Here is a 17,605-nt window from a genome sequence, read left to right on the forward strand (position 1 = left end):
TTACCAGAACTCTACTGGTTAATAAGTTAGTAGTACTACAAACCGAAGTAAAACACAAACCTGGAGCTGAAGAAACCCTAAACGTTAACGGAAAAGACCCGCGAACCTGAGTGACTGAGGGAGAGACAGAGATGTTCTCTTCTCAGTGTTCTGTGTGAGTGAGCAGAGCAGGACACAATAAATCTGTATGTGTGTAGGGGAGGGGCTGTGACGCTGTGACTAGCCTATCACAGAACGCAGACACAGTCAGCTACCCAATGAGGATTTTTATTCAATCCGAGCACAGATATTGACTCGTACTCGTTTAATACTCGTACTCGGCAAAAGTGCTTTATCCGTACTGGATACTCGTTTCAGCCGAGTATCCGGCTCAACTCTATATTTAACAATAAGCGTACAATGATACCCACGTTATATTGAAAAAGCTTACATAATCACATATTGTTTCATCAAAGTGTGAACGTTCCAACACAACAACGATGACCGCCTTAATAACACAGATCAAATTTGCACATAGATCAGATGAATACAGAAAGGCACGTGAAATACAAATTAACAAGTGTAGGCCCCCAGTCCGGTAGATGCAGAAAGCATAAAATGAGGTAGTGTGATCTGATCTGAAGTACAAAAATACAAAATATGGTGTGGCATCGTATAAAAGTATCCGTTAAGAATGAGGGAAAGAAATTGCCTGCTACAAACAATAGTGACTATATGGCTAGTGAGTCCACAAACTCTAAACAATAAAAGAACACCGATCAAAACAAGTTATTGGAGCTCACCCAGAAATCAAGGTTTTGACATGTTCGCTGGCTTCCTCCGCTGAAACGAAGTCCTTTTCAACACCATTCTAAGTGATGTGAAGTCACGCTGGAAGAAACAGATCATACGGAGCACTGTCAATGTTACAAAGTTGGTGCCTGACCTCGCTGAATGTAGCCCACATTATCTTGGCAGTGTGGTCAGGGAAGACTGAAATAGTCAAGTCTCTGACTTTAATCTGTCGGAGTTCTCTAGTGCGGCGCAAAATGTCAACACAGTCACCGTAATAATGAAATCTGCACACAATGGCTTGTGGCTATTGCGAGAAAAATATTGATAAGTACTGTTCATGGGCGGTGACCACCGTCTGCAACTGGCAGAGTGCAGCAGACCTCATCCAGTGATGGCCACTCCAATGAAAAAAATTAACCAGTTTCCTTTGTAGTTCTTTTACTATACCTTCAGGTGGCTCTTGAACAGCAAAACGGTGCCAGAGTATGGAAGCGATCAGATTGTTTGCAATCAGAACTGTTCACCTATAAGACAGCTGAGGCAGGACCCAGGTCCAGTGAGATAATCGGCCACACACACTTTCCACAACTCCCTTCCAATTTTTCTTTTGGAAATGTTCATTTCCCAGATAGACACCTAAGATCTTTATTCCCTCTGTGTCCCATTGCAAACATGCAGGAAGCCTTGGGGGTCCAGTACCTTCCCACTGGCCCAAAACACAACATAACGCACTCTCAAGAAGGGATAAGTTCTGAATAAGAACCTCAACGTCCTTTTGTTGTTATAAAAACTGTGACGTCATCTATGTAGGCACTCAAAACAGCACCACACTTATTATCCATCTTCAATCCCACCAAACCATGTCTAAGTTTGTTCAAAAGTGGTTCGATAGACAAGGAATACAACTGACCAGATAAAGGACAGCCCTGCCTAATTCCACGTAACACTGTTACAATAGCAGTACCAGTATACAACAGCTTCACCCATGAAATAAAACTGTCACCAACACCAAACGCTTTCAGAGTTTTGAATAAATATACATGATCCACTCTATTGTTGTGTACCAACCGTGTGGATTTGTGCATTTTATATTGAGGAATTTGAGTCTCCAAATTCAGTAATTAGGGGGTTGAGATATCAACTTTCTACAGACAGCCGAAGTGAACCCAAGGAAGGGGGTTGAAAGGTTGCTTTCCCTAAGTGCTGTTTGTGGGAAGCCTGGTTGTAAAACTGGCCACCTTTTGGAAGCAGCCATGATGACGCTTGGGCCCTGACTGTTTAAAATGACAAAAGGAACACTGAACAGAGATTACCTCTCTCCTGAACAGCCTATCAAAACTCTTCTTAAAGAGAGGGCAGGAAACCCTAAACTGCCCCCTGCACACGTAACCATGGCAACTGACCTTGCTCGTTGCTTAATTATCTCACCTCAAAGGAGATATCCCTTTTCATGGCCCGATTTGGAAAGAACACCAGAGACACAGCCCTGAAGTCCTTTGTGCAAACAAAGACTGATGTGCAAACGTGTAAACGTGTTGGGCCCCATTTGATCTCTGTTTTCAACAGCTCCCTATCTACTGGTTGTGTCCCTGATTATTTTAAAACGGCTTGCGTGAACCCACTTTTAAAGAAACCTGGTTTAGATCCCTCCCTCCCACATAATTTTAGACCAATTTCAAAACTGCCTTTTATTGCAAAGATTCTAGAAAGAATTGTGTCCAAACAGCTGCTCACTGTGCTGGAAAATAACAAATTATTTGAAAAGTTTCAGTCTGGTTTTAGGAAGTACCACAGCACTGAGACTGCCCTGCTTAAAGTCACCAATGACCTTTTAATGTCTGCTGATGAAGGTATGTGCTCAGTCCTGGTACTCCTGGACCTTAGCGCTGCTTTTGACACCATTGATCACAACATCATGTTAGACAGACTGAGGCACTGGGTGGGGATCTCTGGTACTGCTCTAGAATGGTTTTCATCCTACCTGTCAAATAGGAAGTTTTGCGTGTCTGTAAACAACTATGTCTCTTCATTCTGTCCAGTTAAATATGGTGTGCCTCAGGGGTCGGTCTTAGGACCCATTTTGTTTTCCTTGTATCTGCTTCCCCTTGGACATATTATCCATAAACATGGCATTTCTTTTCATATTTATGCTGATGACACACAAATATACTTGCCCGTCAGATCCACAGACCCTGGAATGCTGAGTTCACTTAACAACTGCCTTTGTGAAGTTAAAAAATGGATGTCAAATAATTTCCTCCAGCTGAACTCAGACAAAACAGAAATCCTGGTCATCGGGTCCCAGCAGATGGCAAATCAAATACTGCCATCTGCTGGTTCCCTAGTAAATCACATTAAGCCTGTGGCAAAGAACCTTGGTGTTTGGTTTGATAGTAATTTAAATTTCGAGCAGCACACCACAAAGCTTGTTCAATCATGTTTTTATCAACTTAGAAATATAGCTAAAATTCGATCTATGTTAACTTTTAAGGACACCGAGACCATTTTACAAGCCTTCATCTCATCACGCCTGGATTATTGCAACAGCCTTTTCACCTGTTTAACCCAAAAATCTATTGATCGACTCCAGACTGTCCAGAACTCAGCTGCCAGGCTTTTAACCAGAACAAAGAAATATGACCACATTACTCCTATTTTAGCTTCATTACACTGGCTCCCAGTATGTTTTAGAATTGACTTTAAAATTCTATTGATCACTTTTAAAGCTCTTCATGGCCTCTCACCTTGTTATATTTCTGACCTTTTAGTCCCATACGCACCAGCACGTACCTTGAGATCCTCGGGCAGAGGTCTGTTGTCTGTTCCAGAGTCTCGACTGAAAACTAAAGGGGACAGAGCGTTTGCTGTCAGGGCCCCGAGGCTCTGGAACAGCCTGCCCGAGGAAATCAGGTCGGCTGAGTCAGTGAACTCTTTTAAGTCCCTTCTTAAAACATACTTTTATAGGAGAGCTTTTCCCGATCTTATTTGACTTTATTTTATCCCTTTTATTTTATTGTATTTTACTAATTTTATAATAAATTTTCATGCTCTTATCTTTTTTGTATTATTCTTTACACTTGTTAAAGCACTTTGTAACTTGTTTTTGAAAAGTGCTCTACAAATAAGGATTATTATTATTATATTATAAAGCCAGGAATGCGAAAGGGGGACTTTAACAACTCCTAATTCTTGAGCTAAAACAATGTTTCATTATAAACTGTTATTCTCTTTAAATAATAATCCTTGCTAAGTTAGTAGTGGCGCTGCCTCTTAGGTTAGTAGTTATGCTACCATGTTGCTGCTATCTGTTGTTTTAATTATTGCTGAAAAGAATCTAAATAAGAACTAAGAACGTGTAACAGCCAATAGCCTATATTTAGAAAGCAAGTTAAGTTCCTCTCATCTGTGATTCCTATGAAGTGTTAACTTTGTAAGGTCTAACTACTGACAATTGTTCTTCCTGTTATCAAATGCTTAAACTTAGAACGGTACAACCGTTTGACAACTAAGGTTTGATTGTGGGAAGATATTTGATTACAATACACGCCAATAGATATTTTTTTTATTAACTTTAATAAACTAGAGAAAGACAGTCTCTCGGGAAACCGGAAACAAGCCAGCTCCGAAACAATGGACTGCCCTCTGGGAACCACGCCCCAACAGATAAAACAGCGACACACGCGCGTGTTCAGTCTCTTGTGCTTCTCTCTTGTCCCTGCAGGTTCCTGGCCTCTTCAAACTCTTCAGACTCTTCAAACCTCTTGTCTTTCTAAGCTTTATTCGTCGAGCTAACATCACCGAGGTCAGACCAAATCACGTGGTCTCGCCAGCGGCAACAAAGGACATCTGAAGAACAGAAAGTCTAATTGCCAGACTGAGGACGGCCAACCCTTGAGGGTTTTTCTTCATTCCAGACACGGAGAATGGAGAATCAGACAGAGAATTCCCTAGCAAAATGCCGGGAATCGGTCAGCTAGCGCGAGACCCGTGCAACAGGCCAAGGCAGGCCGCCCACCCACTGTATGGCAAAACAAGGCATTCTGTGATCAGTGATGTCCAATAGTGTTAATAGATTATCTTTTTTTACTCCTAAACTCATAGCTTACTTTCATTAGTTCTCTTCCGCCGTATGAGTCAAATACTTCGAAACCCACATTCTCATTGTTAGCCATATTTAACCGAATTTTTATATCACCTTAGTTAGTTAATAAACCTCACTGTAACCAAGGAATTGTGTGTATTGCCTGTCTCCGAGTCCCTGCCAAGAGAATTTACCCTTCGATATGAGACTGACTGATTGATTTAAGATAACTGAGTGAATATTAACTAACTGATCACTAGTGAATAATTCTATTGTAATTATAAAAACCATACCCAGAGGTCCGGAGACTCTGGATGGACTGGAACTCCGGTGGTGGCCCGCGAAACGAGAAGATTTATGGATTAATATTTTCTGAATATTAAAATTCATAATTAGGTATTAACTCTCATAAATTTATTACATCAATGTAGTCATGCTACACTATAAAAAGCTTTCTCTTGGTCTATAGATAATAGGCCAAGATCCATCTCATGAAACGCTGACATATCTATGACATCTCTTATTAAAAACAAATGATCCAATATGGTACGATCAGGAATACAGTATGCTTGATTAACATGAATAATAGATTCCATATGTTTAAGTCTTTTGGAAAAACATATTGAAAGTATTATATAGTCTGTACAAATGTTTTCTTTTTGTTCCCTCCATCACAGAACTACAGTATAGTGTTAACACCACAGATTCCCTCTCCTTTAAAAACAATTTCTATAAGGGAACATTTGGAAAAACTTTGTTTGTTGTGGCAGTAAGCAGCCTTTTAACCAGAAGACGTTTCAAAACATGTTTTAAAATCACTCTGCACTGGTTCTGTGTGGCGTGTTGTGTTGATACAGGTGATTTTTCACCATCAGCAGTGTTTTCTGATTTTATTTGACTGTTTTTAAAGAATTGGGCTGGTGATATTACATTTAGCTGAATGTCAAGAAATCCCACGAAAAGACCCAAACCAACACTGAAAGTCCACTAACGAGTCCTGTGTCTCTCAGCCTGATGTCTCCTCTTCCTCTGAGGGCTGAGGGCTGAATGCCACATACAGGATAAGGAAGTAAGACATTATTGAGAGATGGACTTTGATGAATTTTTTTCAGGACATTTCTTGACATTAAGAAAAATGTAAAATTACAGCAGCCATAAGCCTTTAATTCTGTGTTTTTTTCAGTACTTTGTAAACGACGGTTTTAAAAAGTGCTATATAAAGTTTATCAAAGGAGTGAGGCCTTTCTTTACATTTATTTATTGATCTCATCAATTTATTAATACATTAAAATGATCTCCATATTTACCAGCTGCAACATTAAAGTGATGAACACATGAATGCATCAATAATTTTACTCCAGTTTCATAATATATATTAATCTGACAAACTCTAACTCTAACAAACTGTGAACTACACTGAACTCCTTTCTCTCTCTCTTCCATATCAAGAGGCAGAGACGGTGGTAACATCCATCTTCTGCAGCTTCTGAAGCTGAAGAGATGTTTCCCAAAAGCATCACAACTGAAAACTGTGATTGATGAAGACTAACGAGTGACTCCTGAACCTGCAGGGGGAACCAAAAACTCCATGTTTCTCTGAAGCTTTTATTGTCTTTTTTATTTTAACTCTGTACTTTTATCATAAACACCAACGTCCTTTTGTTAAGCGACATTTGAAGTTGTAAAGGTTAAAATAAAACTAAACTAACACAAATTCAACAGTTCCTCTGCTGGTTTCTGTCGTCTTCGTCCTCTTCCTCTTTATCTCTGATATCGTCATCAATTCTTGCTGAAACTTTCCTGATGAGATACCTTCAGGTTTTGTATCTTCTCTATTCTTTATTTTTGGAGCACATGTTGTATGTAGCGTGTTTATATCCAGCAGGTCTGAGACAGAAATGAAGATTCTGTCATTGTGTCATTTATTCTTTGTTTCCTGTTTTAATTTGGTATTTCCTCTCCTTTCCTTTCTGGCATCTTCATTTCCTGGCCGTGTGTTTCCACCTGTGTAACTGCCATGATAGTTTCACTTGTTTCTTGTTTTCTCTACCTCTTTTGTATATTTATGTTGTGTTCCAAACTCTAAAATGTCCAAGTTGAAATTTCCAACTGAATCTGGCTGACCGTGACAAACTGATGTTTCTTTGTCAAGTGCAAACAGCTGAACCCTCAGCGGTGCCCTTGGAGTTAGGAGTTGGAACAGTTTGAAAGTTGTTCTGAAAACACAAATTCTGGTCAATATTTCTAAAAGCAGGTTGGTGATTAACTGTCCTGGGTTGCAGCAGCAGCAGCACAGAGACCCAGTGCACAGGGTGCGAGCAGCTCAGTCACTCTGTCCGCTTCATAACGCTGTGGGTCGTGGAGAGGTCACTTGTCAGCACGGAAACGAATCCAGAGCTAGACAGCTGCTGACAGGCTGGACGTTAGTGATTTAGATATGAGACAACCGTATCCTAACTTTAACTGTGTATATCTGGTTTCCAAAACATATTGGGATATGATTTATAACACAAGTTACACACAGCTCTATTTCGGAAAGATAAATAAAAAGAATACTGCTCACAGTATTCTTTTCGCTGTTATCTGATATATGTGATCTTACATGATGATATTTTCCATTGCTCTGGATGACAGCACAGATTTAAAAGGTAATGTAAGGTAAGCAATGGCTTTCATTATTTTGAACTTGACTTGATTTCTGTTTAATAAAGGAAACCAAACCCCCTCTTCTCTTCTGCTCTCCTCCTTTCACCTCATTTACCCTCAAAGCATTTTGCACACTCGTGCTTAAAGACTTCATATGGTCTGTAGTATTCACCTCCATTGAACACATACACTCGCTGCTTATTAAGAGTAGTTACATATAAATCATTGAAGGATTTGCACGGAGGCAGGACTTTATCACACTTGCAGCATCTCAGGTTTTCGCCCATGTTACTTTCTGCTGGTAACCCGGTCTCCTCCTCTCTCTTCCTCTCTATTTCTCTCCTCCTCTCTTCTCCTCTCTCGGTCTCTCCTCCTCTTGATCCCTGATTGGTTTATTAAAGCAGGATGCACACTCGTACATATTATCAGCGCCAACCGGTCTGTAGTATTCTCCTCCATTGAACACATACACAAGCTGCCCATGAACAGTACTTTTGTGGAAATCATCGAAGGATTTGCACGGAGGCAGGACTATATCACACTTGCAGCATCTCAGGTTTTCGCCCATGTTACTTTCTGACGGTACGTTCCCCATTTTTAACGTGTTTTTCAGCACTTAAGTGGTGATTTTCGTGTCCAACCTGTGGTTTCCTGAAAAATAAAAAAGACAAATATCTGAATGACTTTATGATACAACAACTAACTCACTCATAACAGGAACTCCTGCTGCTTTGACTCTTGATGAAAAGGAAAAACAAGACAACATTTACTGTCTATGTATTAGAACAATGTCAGAAATCAACCAACGTCCTCGCCAACCCATTCATGGTCCAGACCCCTTGGAGTCAGTTTTTAATGCTTCAGAGAGAGAGTTCAGCGGACTGGGGGAAGCCCTGTGGCATCATAACCAAACTGCAAAGTTTCCCAACGTTAAGCACTAGTACTTTTTGAAAGTCTAACCGGGCGCCCTACATGTGCAAAAACAACTCTACACTTCAAACTAATCAATACATGGATCAATAGTGCTTTGTTGCTGGACAGAGAAGATGCTGCTTGTTCTCATTGGTCAGGTAGAATGAGAGCAGTAAGCTGCCATCAGCTGATCCACTTCTAGCATCAGTCCACTAGATGGCCTCATGGAGCAGGTGGAGGATGTTACTGCTCTGCTTCATGGAGATCTAAACTGAATGGCACTTTGTGAGGCAGCCATGTTTCATCTGGACATTTGGATGATTCAAGAAAACAGTTTGTGTGAAACCAGATGCAGATATCTGTGACCACAGTGAAGAGTCATCAGTTTAACTATATACCTCCTCTCTGCTCCTCTTTTCCTCCTCATCTTCTGCCTCCTATTTTCCTTCTCCTCCTCTCAAACCAGCAGCTGACAGAAAACAGACCTGAAACTTTCCTGCGTTCCTAAACTGATGACAAGAAGTTAACAAACGTTTTCTTAAAGTAAAGAGACCGGCTTGGTTTGTTGGCACAACTTCAGTTCTGACTTTAATTTTTGCTTTGACAATGAAGGACGACTCAAAGCCCACGAGGAAACATGGCGTCAAACTGCCTTTTACTGTTAAGTAAGTCTGCTTGATCAAAAGAAGCGATTTATCATGAGTGAACGACGGCTCGCCACAATATAATGTCTAAAGATATCAGGGCTCCTCTTACTTAGGGGCCCCGGAAAGTTAAACAACCTCACATTCCTTCGTCACTCTGTTGTTGTTGAACTCAAACCTTCATTTAATATGAAAAGTTTTCAAACGAGTAAAAAGTCAGACTCACCACCCTGTTCCTGTGAATGTTTCAGGTCAGCAGCTCGCTTGTGTCTCCTCCAAGTCTGTCTGTAAACACAGAGACCTGCTCCTTTATATTAAGGTGACTCCACCCATAGAGTCCGTGGGCCGGACCAGATATCAGTGAGCAAAACCTTCCTCGTGCTCTCTATCAGAGAAGGGGGTGGGGGGTTACAGTAAAGGCTGACTCAGGGGGTGAAGGTTGTCTCCACTTACAAAGGGAATGAATGATTCAATGTAACAATCTTTTACATCTGTCTGTCAAAGTACAGATTTCTGGTCTGGGTGTCAGGTGTTCTGCAGTAAAGTGAGTCGCTGCTTGTTGCTGTTAATAAAGAGCTTGTTCAAATGAAAAGCGATTTATCATGATTGAACCACAGCTCGCCATGATATTACGTCTATAGATATTAGGGATCGTGTTACTTAGGGGGCCACAGACAGTTCGCCAACCTTAAATTCATTTGAAATCATTTCCTTTGTTGTTGAAATCAAACATTAATCTGAAATGAAACTTTTTCAAATGTGTAAAAAAAAACAACATTGGACTCACCCTGTTCTTTTGAATGTTTCAGGTCAGCAGTTCACTGGTGTTTCCTCCAAGTCTGTCTGTAAACAGAGAGACCTGCTCCTTTATATTATGGTGACTCCACCCATTGAGTCCGTGCCATCATGCTGGTGATGAACAGCATCTACATCACCACCCTCAGGAGTGTGTTTGGAGCCTTTTGCAGTGCCTTGGCAACGTGATATCATGGGATGGTGGATAAATAGTATCACCACTTTTAAGGACATTTCGCGTGCCATGCCATGCATTTTAGGCTTTTTGCATGTGATCTAACAGGGGTATTCAGTTCGAATCCAAAGAGGTCCAGATAGAGAAAGCAAAGGTCCGGAACATCAGAATAACTAACTTGCGTTATCATTCAGTGCCATAATAGTTGTATCAAAATGTTTTTAGTCAACAACGGACTGTCAAATGTGCGTTTCCAAAACGTCTCTGGTGTATCTCACTTGCAGACTTGACTTGCAAAGCTTATCAGAATGTACAGATTTGATTGGCTGAGCAGCGTCACATGAGACGATTGAAACACATGCAATTGGTCTGTGAGTTTCCTGGGCCGCTAAAGCAGTACAGTAATCCCATGGTCTCTGTACTTCTCCAGTCTCGTGGAGTACTGTAGCAGAAAATTTATTTTAAACTGCTCGACCTTTTATTTACTTCTCTTGTTATATGTTCAAAGTGTCTGACAGGGTAAATACTGGGCCTGATTCGTTTCCTCTGCACGTCACCTGCGTGTTACTCAGATTTTACAAGCTAAGGGACAGGACCTTCAGAGAAACAGGAACCTGCAGTTAAAATGAGCAAACTGCAGAATGCTGATTCTAGCAATGAACTAATGACCTACAGTATGTGTGACCTTCTTTGGAACAGCCCCTCCACTACATTCTCATCTTGTGCATGAAAGAACAGAAAGGGAAGCAGGTTTTGACTCGATTTATTAGGATCCCCATTAGCTGATGAAAAAACATCAGCTACTCTTCCTGGTGGAACCCAACACTAAAACATCAATACACAAAACAACAGATTACAATTAAATAATAAAGATATACTGCTATATAGTGCACTCTATTGTCCAATATGAACAGACCTGACATTTTCCTTCACTTGTTTTTTTTTAAGCTAGTAAGAGTTTTAGCAAAATGACCTGGAAGGTTCATTAAATTCAACATGGCTCTGTCCAACACTGTGCGTTGTTTTGAATTTGTTTTGGGGTTTAGGAATTGTATAGTTACATTTGCAAATGTGAAATAAACTTAGTATTTAATTTATTATAGATTTCCATAACAGTACGCACACCTCAAGTGCCATGGTGTCACATCTGTGGGTAGAAAAGATGGTCTTTGGTCTGCTAGTTGGACCTGTACAAAGTCCTTGCAGTTCCACCACACCTTCTCGGTACCGCTGAAGTCCCTTCGCTGCCTGGACATCTTTGCCAACCAGAATGCGAGCCCTACCGTAGGTGTTTGGCGCTGGTCTTGGCAACAGGTGTGTCCAAGGAAAGGGGACCAGTCAAGTTGCAAAATGGTGTGGTTACGTTTGTACAGGTCTCCTAGCAGCACTCTGACAAGAGCACTCTGTCCTTTGTGGGTTACAGGAAAGAACGCTGCACTAATATGGCTGTTGTTCATGTTTCTGGAGGCCTGCAGTAACCTTTGACCTCTGTGTATCCACCACATTTAACTGGATAAAAACAAATAGCACACTCAGCTGTGTCTGTTCAACAGGAGCAACAAGAATGTTTTTCAGTAATCTGCTCTCCAGTTATTGCACTGCTTTGTGCTGGGCCTTCTGTGAACAGCGGGGGGTTATTTTAAGGCTCGTAATCATTTGGGGACATTTGATGGTGAAATCTGTTGGTTCATTTCTTTTCCCCATTAACTTGAAGTGTTTTGCCTTGAAATAGAATGAAAATGAATCTGCCATTGTTACACAACAAAGGACAAGACCGAAGACTCCCCCCTCGCCATGTGTTTCCTCTCCATCATCACTCCTGTGCTGCTATCAGCTGAATGACTAACGAATGTTTCCCTATAACTTTACACAACTGGTAGAGAAAAAAGACCTCCAGGGCCGCTTCTTCCCTCAGACTGTGACACTCCACCATGAAATACACAATTCTACTGTATATAACATCTATATAATGTTTATTGTTGTGAGTAGCACAAAGGGAACTACAAGTTAATCTTGTTATACAACCTTGTGTGGTTAAATGGTGAAAAAATCTGCCTTGTACCAAGTCAGTTCCACAGAAATCGATGGTGTCAGGGGAGGATCTACATGTGCAGCTGCTCCAGGGCCTGTTCAGACTGACCTCTGTCATTTGCTGAGGCTCATTTGAAGGGTGTATTGTTTTTTGACAAATCCCACTTTATAACCATCAATGAATATTTCAATGTATTGCAGATGACCGGTATTGTACATTTATTTCTTGCAACAAAAAAGAATGTAACTTATCCAGCAGAAGTGGTACTAAATGAAGAGCTATTTGAATGCTGAAAGAGCTGAATTCCCTTTAGTAGGGGAGAGCAGGGGCGAAAGTAACGGAAGTAACAAGGTGATTTTCTCAGAGCCCTGACTACATCTGCATTCCAAGCTGTGACAGCATGTTCAGCACGCAACCCTTGATGAAGCTGCCAAATATAATGTGATTTCGTCATGGTCTCCGGCGGTTCTCTCCGGAAAGCTTCGAGTTTGTCAAGTAAATTTTTGAAGAGGGACTTTTTTTTCGAATTACAAGTTGGGTTTCTTGTTTTATTTGTCACAGTAATGATTAATCTATCAGGTTATTTAGTGCTTTAACACATCCTGAAGTTTGCCCTGTCAGGGTTTTTCAGTATAAATGTAAATCGGGTTTAAATGTCAGGAGTTCCTGTCGGGACGAAACTTACAAGTGTTACTTTCGTCCCGCTACACCTGACCGTAAGTGTTTGTTTTGTCCAGCTGCTAATGTGGTGACTTTTCCTTTGTGTTGCAGCATTTATTAAAACATGTTTATGTCATATTATACCAACATAATATGCCAGTAGCGTGGGTCAGAAAGACAGAGGTCTGATTCAGACAGATGTTTATGAGAAGGCGTTTCTGGACATCTCTATTAGAAACATTAGTCTCAGGTCAGTTTGTTCAGATAATGCAGGAGGAGGGCAGAGATAATTGGGAAGAAGACAGATCACATTATTAAGTCTTCTACTTGGACTAAGAGAGGAAGCTGCATGCTTATATTAAGAGAGCTGCTGATCTTTATTTTGGCCTGTCTCCTAAGGAGCTCAGTGTAGTAGGTGTCAGTAAGAAGCACTCAAAATGCAGATCACTCATACTGTTCTTACTAAATTCAATTCAAAATTTGGAATTTGTATAGGCCTATTCTGTAAATAGCTTTTTAATTTTTATCCTAATTTGTAATTTTATTTATTATGTTTAATTTTTTCACTGTTTCTGAAGATACTGCAACATGCAAATATCCCCAGTGCAGATCAGTAAAGTCTTATTTTATTTTAATCATATCAGGTCATAAACAATCTCCATCTAACCATTTCTCCTCTGTTTTAGGTGCACACATTTGCATATTTATATTATATATTTTTAATATATCCTTAATATAATATGAAATATTCTAAACAATTCAAGTTTGGGCTGTCAGGTTACTTTTGAAACTGAATATAAAAAAAAAATGTAATAATCATTTTTTTAAAGATAAAGGACAAAATATGTTTGCAGTTACACATTAACAAGGTCATATGTTTATTTATTAAATACAAGGGTAAGACAAAAAATCTAGCTTGTATGGTTGTGACGGGGTCGAAAGTAACAATGTGCCACTTATGTTTAAAGTGAAATTATAAGGAAGTCGTTCTACATTTGTAGAAAATACCACCTGATATTGATAGACCACACCTGTGAGTTAGTGACCACAGCAAAAATATATCTGTCTGAAACATTATCAGTTTTTTTTTCTGAAAAATGATTTTGTTTTTCCCCAATAGGTTTTCACAGAGCAATGATGGAAGACCAACTTTGTCTGTGCATGTTTTGTGTGAAATGCTTAGTGATATCTGTTGTATGGTGTGTATCGGTGTCTTACTTACTCTTCTTCTCCTTCTTGTGCCCTTTTTAGCTCGAAGGTATCGTACATTCACACTATTATTTAGTGTTTTCTGAGATACTCATCGATTGCCACTAAAGGTTTTGTTTGTTTCTCCATGTTGACAATAGACTCCAGCACTGTCCAGTGTTTAGAGTAGGCAGGCAGGCACTTTGCCTTAGGGCTGGACGCTTGATTGAAAAGTAATCGAAACCGAAATTCAGAGCCTGAAACCGACGTAATTTTCCCATGTCGGTTATTTAATCCTGTTAATATTGTGTGTGTGTTCTTGTACTTTAACCTTAAAACATCCTACCGCGTGTGTAGTCACGTGACTCCGCCCCGTCCAGTCCTGCTCATACTTCAGACTGGAGTTTGAAGCACAGGGGCTCTTATAACAGCACCTGTCACATAGATGTCATCTGATGAATTAGGAGAGGAAGCTAGCAAAGCGTGATTTACCGTGCTCACACGGTGTGCGAGGAAAATCATATTCATCTTCCTTAGGCTGGACGATGTCTTCCTCCACGTCTTTGGCTGTTAGTTTGGGCTTGAAAAGGCCTGGAGGTTTTTGCTGGAGCTGGGGATGCCCTCATGTACCATCCAGGTCAAAACAAGGTAAACTATGACAGGATCTGGAGCTTCTGCAGCTGATACTGAGACATCACTGGACTCATCTCCTGCAGCAGCTCCCTGAGGTGGTTGTAATTCACATAGTCAGCGTTCATCACCATGTCGACACAGCTGGCGAACATCAGCAACCTCAGAAGTGTGTTAGGAGCCTTTTGCAGGCGAGCAAACACCTTCTCCATCCATGGCACACCATGGACTCTGTACTCCTCCAGTCTCCTGGAGTACTGTAATGGAAAATGTATGTTAAACTGCCTGAACATTTCTTCTCTTGTTATATGTTCAAAGTGCCTGATAGGGATTTTTTTCCTCTGTATGTCACCTGTGTGTTACTTGAAATGGGAGGCTAAGGGACAGGGCCTTCAGCGAAACAGGAACCTGCAGTTAAAATGAGGAAACTGCAGAATGATGATTCTAGCAATGAACTAATGACCTACAGTATGTGTGACCATCTGTGGAACAGCCCCTCCTCTACATTTTGTACACTTTGTATTTGAAAGAATAGAAAGGAAAGCAGATCTTTGCTCTTTGGTTGTGGGGACCTTTGATCTCTGTGCGCCTTCAGTCCATTTGCAAATATGAAATAAACTTACTCCAAGATAGTTTTGGTCCTGCTGAAATCACTTCACTGCAGGAAAAAACATTAACTTCTCCTCAGTGAACAACATTTATTGCTTAATATGTGTCCGAGCAGAATGCATCCCTACTTACCCATAGCATGGCATTCCCAACTACTGTGGGTCACCCATAATGCACTGCATTTAGCTCAAAACACTCTTTTGCTGGGAATTTCTGTTAACAAAATAAAATACAGCACTTATTTACACTGTTACACATATATACATACTAACCTTAAGCATACATAAATACTCACCTCGCAGATACATACATACTTACAAATGACTGTATGTGCAAGCGAAGTATTCAATTGTGGCCTAGGCGGCTTCTCATACCACGGGGCCAAGCGACTACGTTGTGATTTTAAGAACGTTCCTCAGACTGAAATCTTCCCCAGTACTAACCAGCATGCAGTGTGTAGCTCTCCACTGCGCTATGGCATCTGATTGCTTGTCTTGTTTTTGTTTATCTGCTTCTCCCACACGCTGCATCCAGCGTAGTCTGCTGAAGCCTCGGTCTGCTGCTTGTTTGGGTGGCTGATTTGCAGGCTGATCAACACCCCCCCCCCGTGACCCATGGTTTGACTGTATGTGTATTCAGAGCCAGTGAGCAACGGACTTTCAAAACAATAATAATAGACTGATAATAAAAACAAATTGTCTCTAATAACACGTTAACTTGCACAGCCCTATAAATTAAGTACTTACTTGGAAGAAGCCCCATCGGCTATTGACAGACATCAGTCTGAACAGGCCACAGGGCCTGGAGCAACTGCACTACCTGTATTTCCTGCATTCCTCACAGTGACCTGACACCATCGAGATTTGTGTGAACTTGTGTAAATGTATGAAGAAACATTCATCACTCTGAAGCTAAGGTGGGGGAAGGAGGTACTGTGGCAGAAGGGGAGAAGGGAGGGCCTTAATCTAGGGGCTAATTTCTGTTGAGGTCTATTTGTGAGCTTCTCCGTGGTTAACATGAGGTTATTATTGTAACCCTACTTTTCAACCACTGCTAAATCCCGAGTTCGGATCCACAATCCGATTCTGTCCTCGTTAAAAATCTATTGAACCCCCCCCCCAAGAACTCTGCCATTCTGAAGATCCCCAAGGTGAGAGACCTGACTAAAGGTGAGGGGTTCAGAGTCTGACAGATAACTTTAACAAGCAACAAGCTCAATGAAGTAATGGCTTAGTGGCTAACTCAACTCAAGAATTTCCCCTTAGGGGTCCAATGTAGGAAGGTGAGGTATGGTTTATGTAAATGTCACATTCTGGTCGTGAAGTTATTCAACTAAAGTTCAGGAACAGGACCACGCCTCTCTCTCTCACTAATTCAACCACCTGCTACCTTAATTCCTCAAATTCAACCACCCGTGCTTCACTCATTTCATCCACCTGGGCCTCTCTAGTCCAATCACCCACCTGCACATACGTATGTAAGCCTGTTTAACCTCTTTCTCTCCCTTTTGTCAGTTGTCACATCCCTACCCCCTAAAACCCTATTCCTCACCTCGTTAACTTGACAGCACTGTGGCCTCACAACAAGAAGGTCCTGGGGTCAGACTTCACAAGTCATATAACAAGTATAAGTAGAACAGCACTTTAAGGCCTAAAAATACTTCCAAAGTAAATTCCATCTAGTCTCAGTCAGAAAAACGGGTTCATGCATTCATCTTCTCCATGCTAGTCAAAGCTCACTTAAAAAGCTGCAGCCAGAGTACTCACTGGGACAGAAAAACTAAACACATTACTTCACTGCCTTCTGGTAAAATACATACTTGATTTTAAAGTTTTGCTCACCATTTACAAATATGTAAATGGTCTCACTCAAAAATCCTTCTCTGGCCTGCTCTCTGCTTACAAACCCTCCAGCCCTCCAGGATCAATACCTACCTGTTCTCTCAGGCCTATGACTAGCTAGTTTCTCTCTGTCTCACTCTTTGGGTTTGTGTGGGTGCTATGTTTATGTGGTCAGGTGGGCAGGGGAATGTTATATTTTTATTATTTATGTTCTGTTGTATTTTGTTCATATTTGCTGTGTATGTAGCGCTATGGGCACAGTGTGTGTGCACTTACTGGATTTGAGTGACATTAGTAGAAAAACCAAAGTTTAAATGGAACAGGTGTTCTGATTTTCAAAATGTTTGCTTCTGTACAGCTCATTAATACTTGACAGTATACCGGTTAAAGCTGTCTCTTACCAAATAACTACTTTGTTACTCATTTGCATTTGCCTACTTATATTATGTTATGAGTTAGCTGCTCCTGTGGAAAAGCTATTACTAATTTACTTCTATTGACCTTATAACTTGAGGTTACAATGTATGTGTGGACTACACACCACATCTGTACTCGGTGTTAATGATGAGAAATATGCTATTAATACACCCCACTTGATTAAATATGTTTAGATTTCAT

General features: G+C 40.7%; 1 long non-coding RNA gene across 2 annotated transcripts; it reads right to left on the reverse strand.

Annotated features, from left to right (window-relative positions):
• Positions 1–8,001: 8,001 nt before the first annotated feature.
• LOC119910083 lies at positions 8,002–9,863 on the reverse strand. Of its 2 annotated transcripts, XR_005445585.1 has the most exons (3): positions 9,845–9,863; positions 9,284–9,342; positions 8,002–8,152 (listed from the first exon to the last, which is right to left on the reverse strand). It is a non-coding gene; the product is annotated as an uncharacterized LOC119910083 (long non-coding RNA). The 2 variants fall into 2 exon arrangements; XR_005445584.1 differs by lacking the exon at positions 9,845–9,863 and having other exon boundaries at positions 9,284–9,361.
• Between the last annotated feature and the right edge of the window lie 7,742 nt (positions 9,864–17,605).

Source organism: Micropterus salmoides, unplaced genomic scaffold (assembly GCF_014851395.1).
Source record: "Micropterus salmoides isolate LMB-PRFRI ecotype aquatic unplaced genomic scaffold, ASM1485139v1 Ms_hic_scaffold_19, whole genome shotgun sequence".
Classification (NCBI taxonomy): Eukaryota; Metazoa; Chordata; class Actinopteri; order Centrarchiformes; family Centrarchidae; genus Micropterus; species Micropterus salmoides.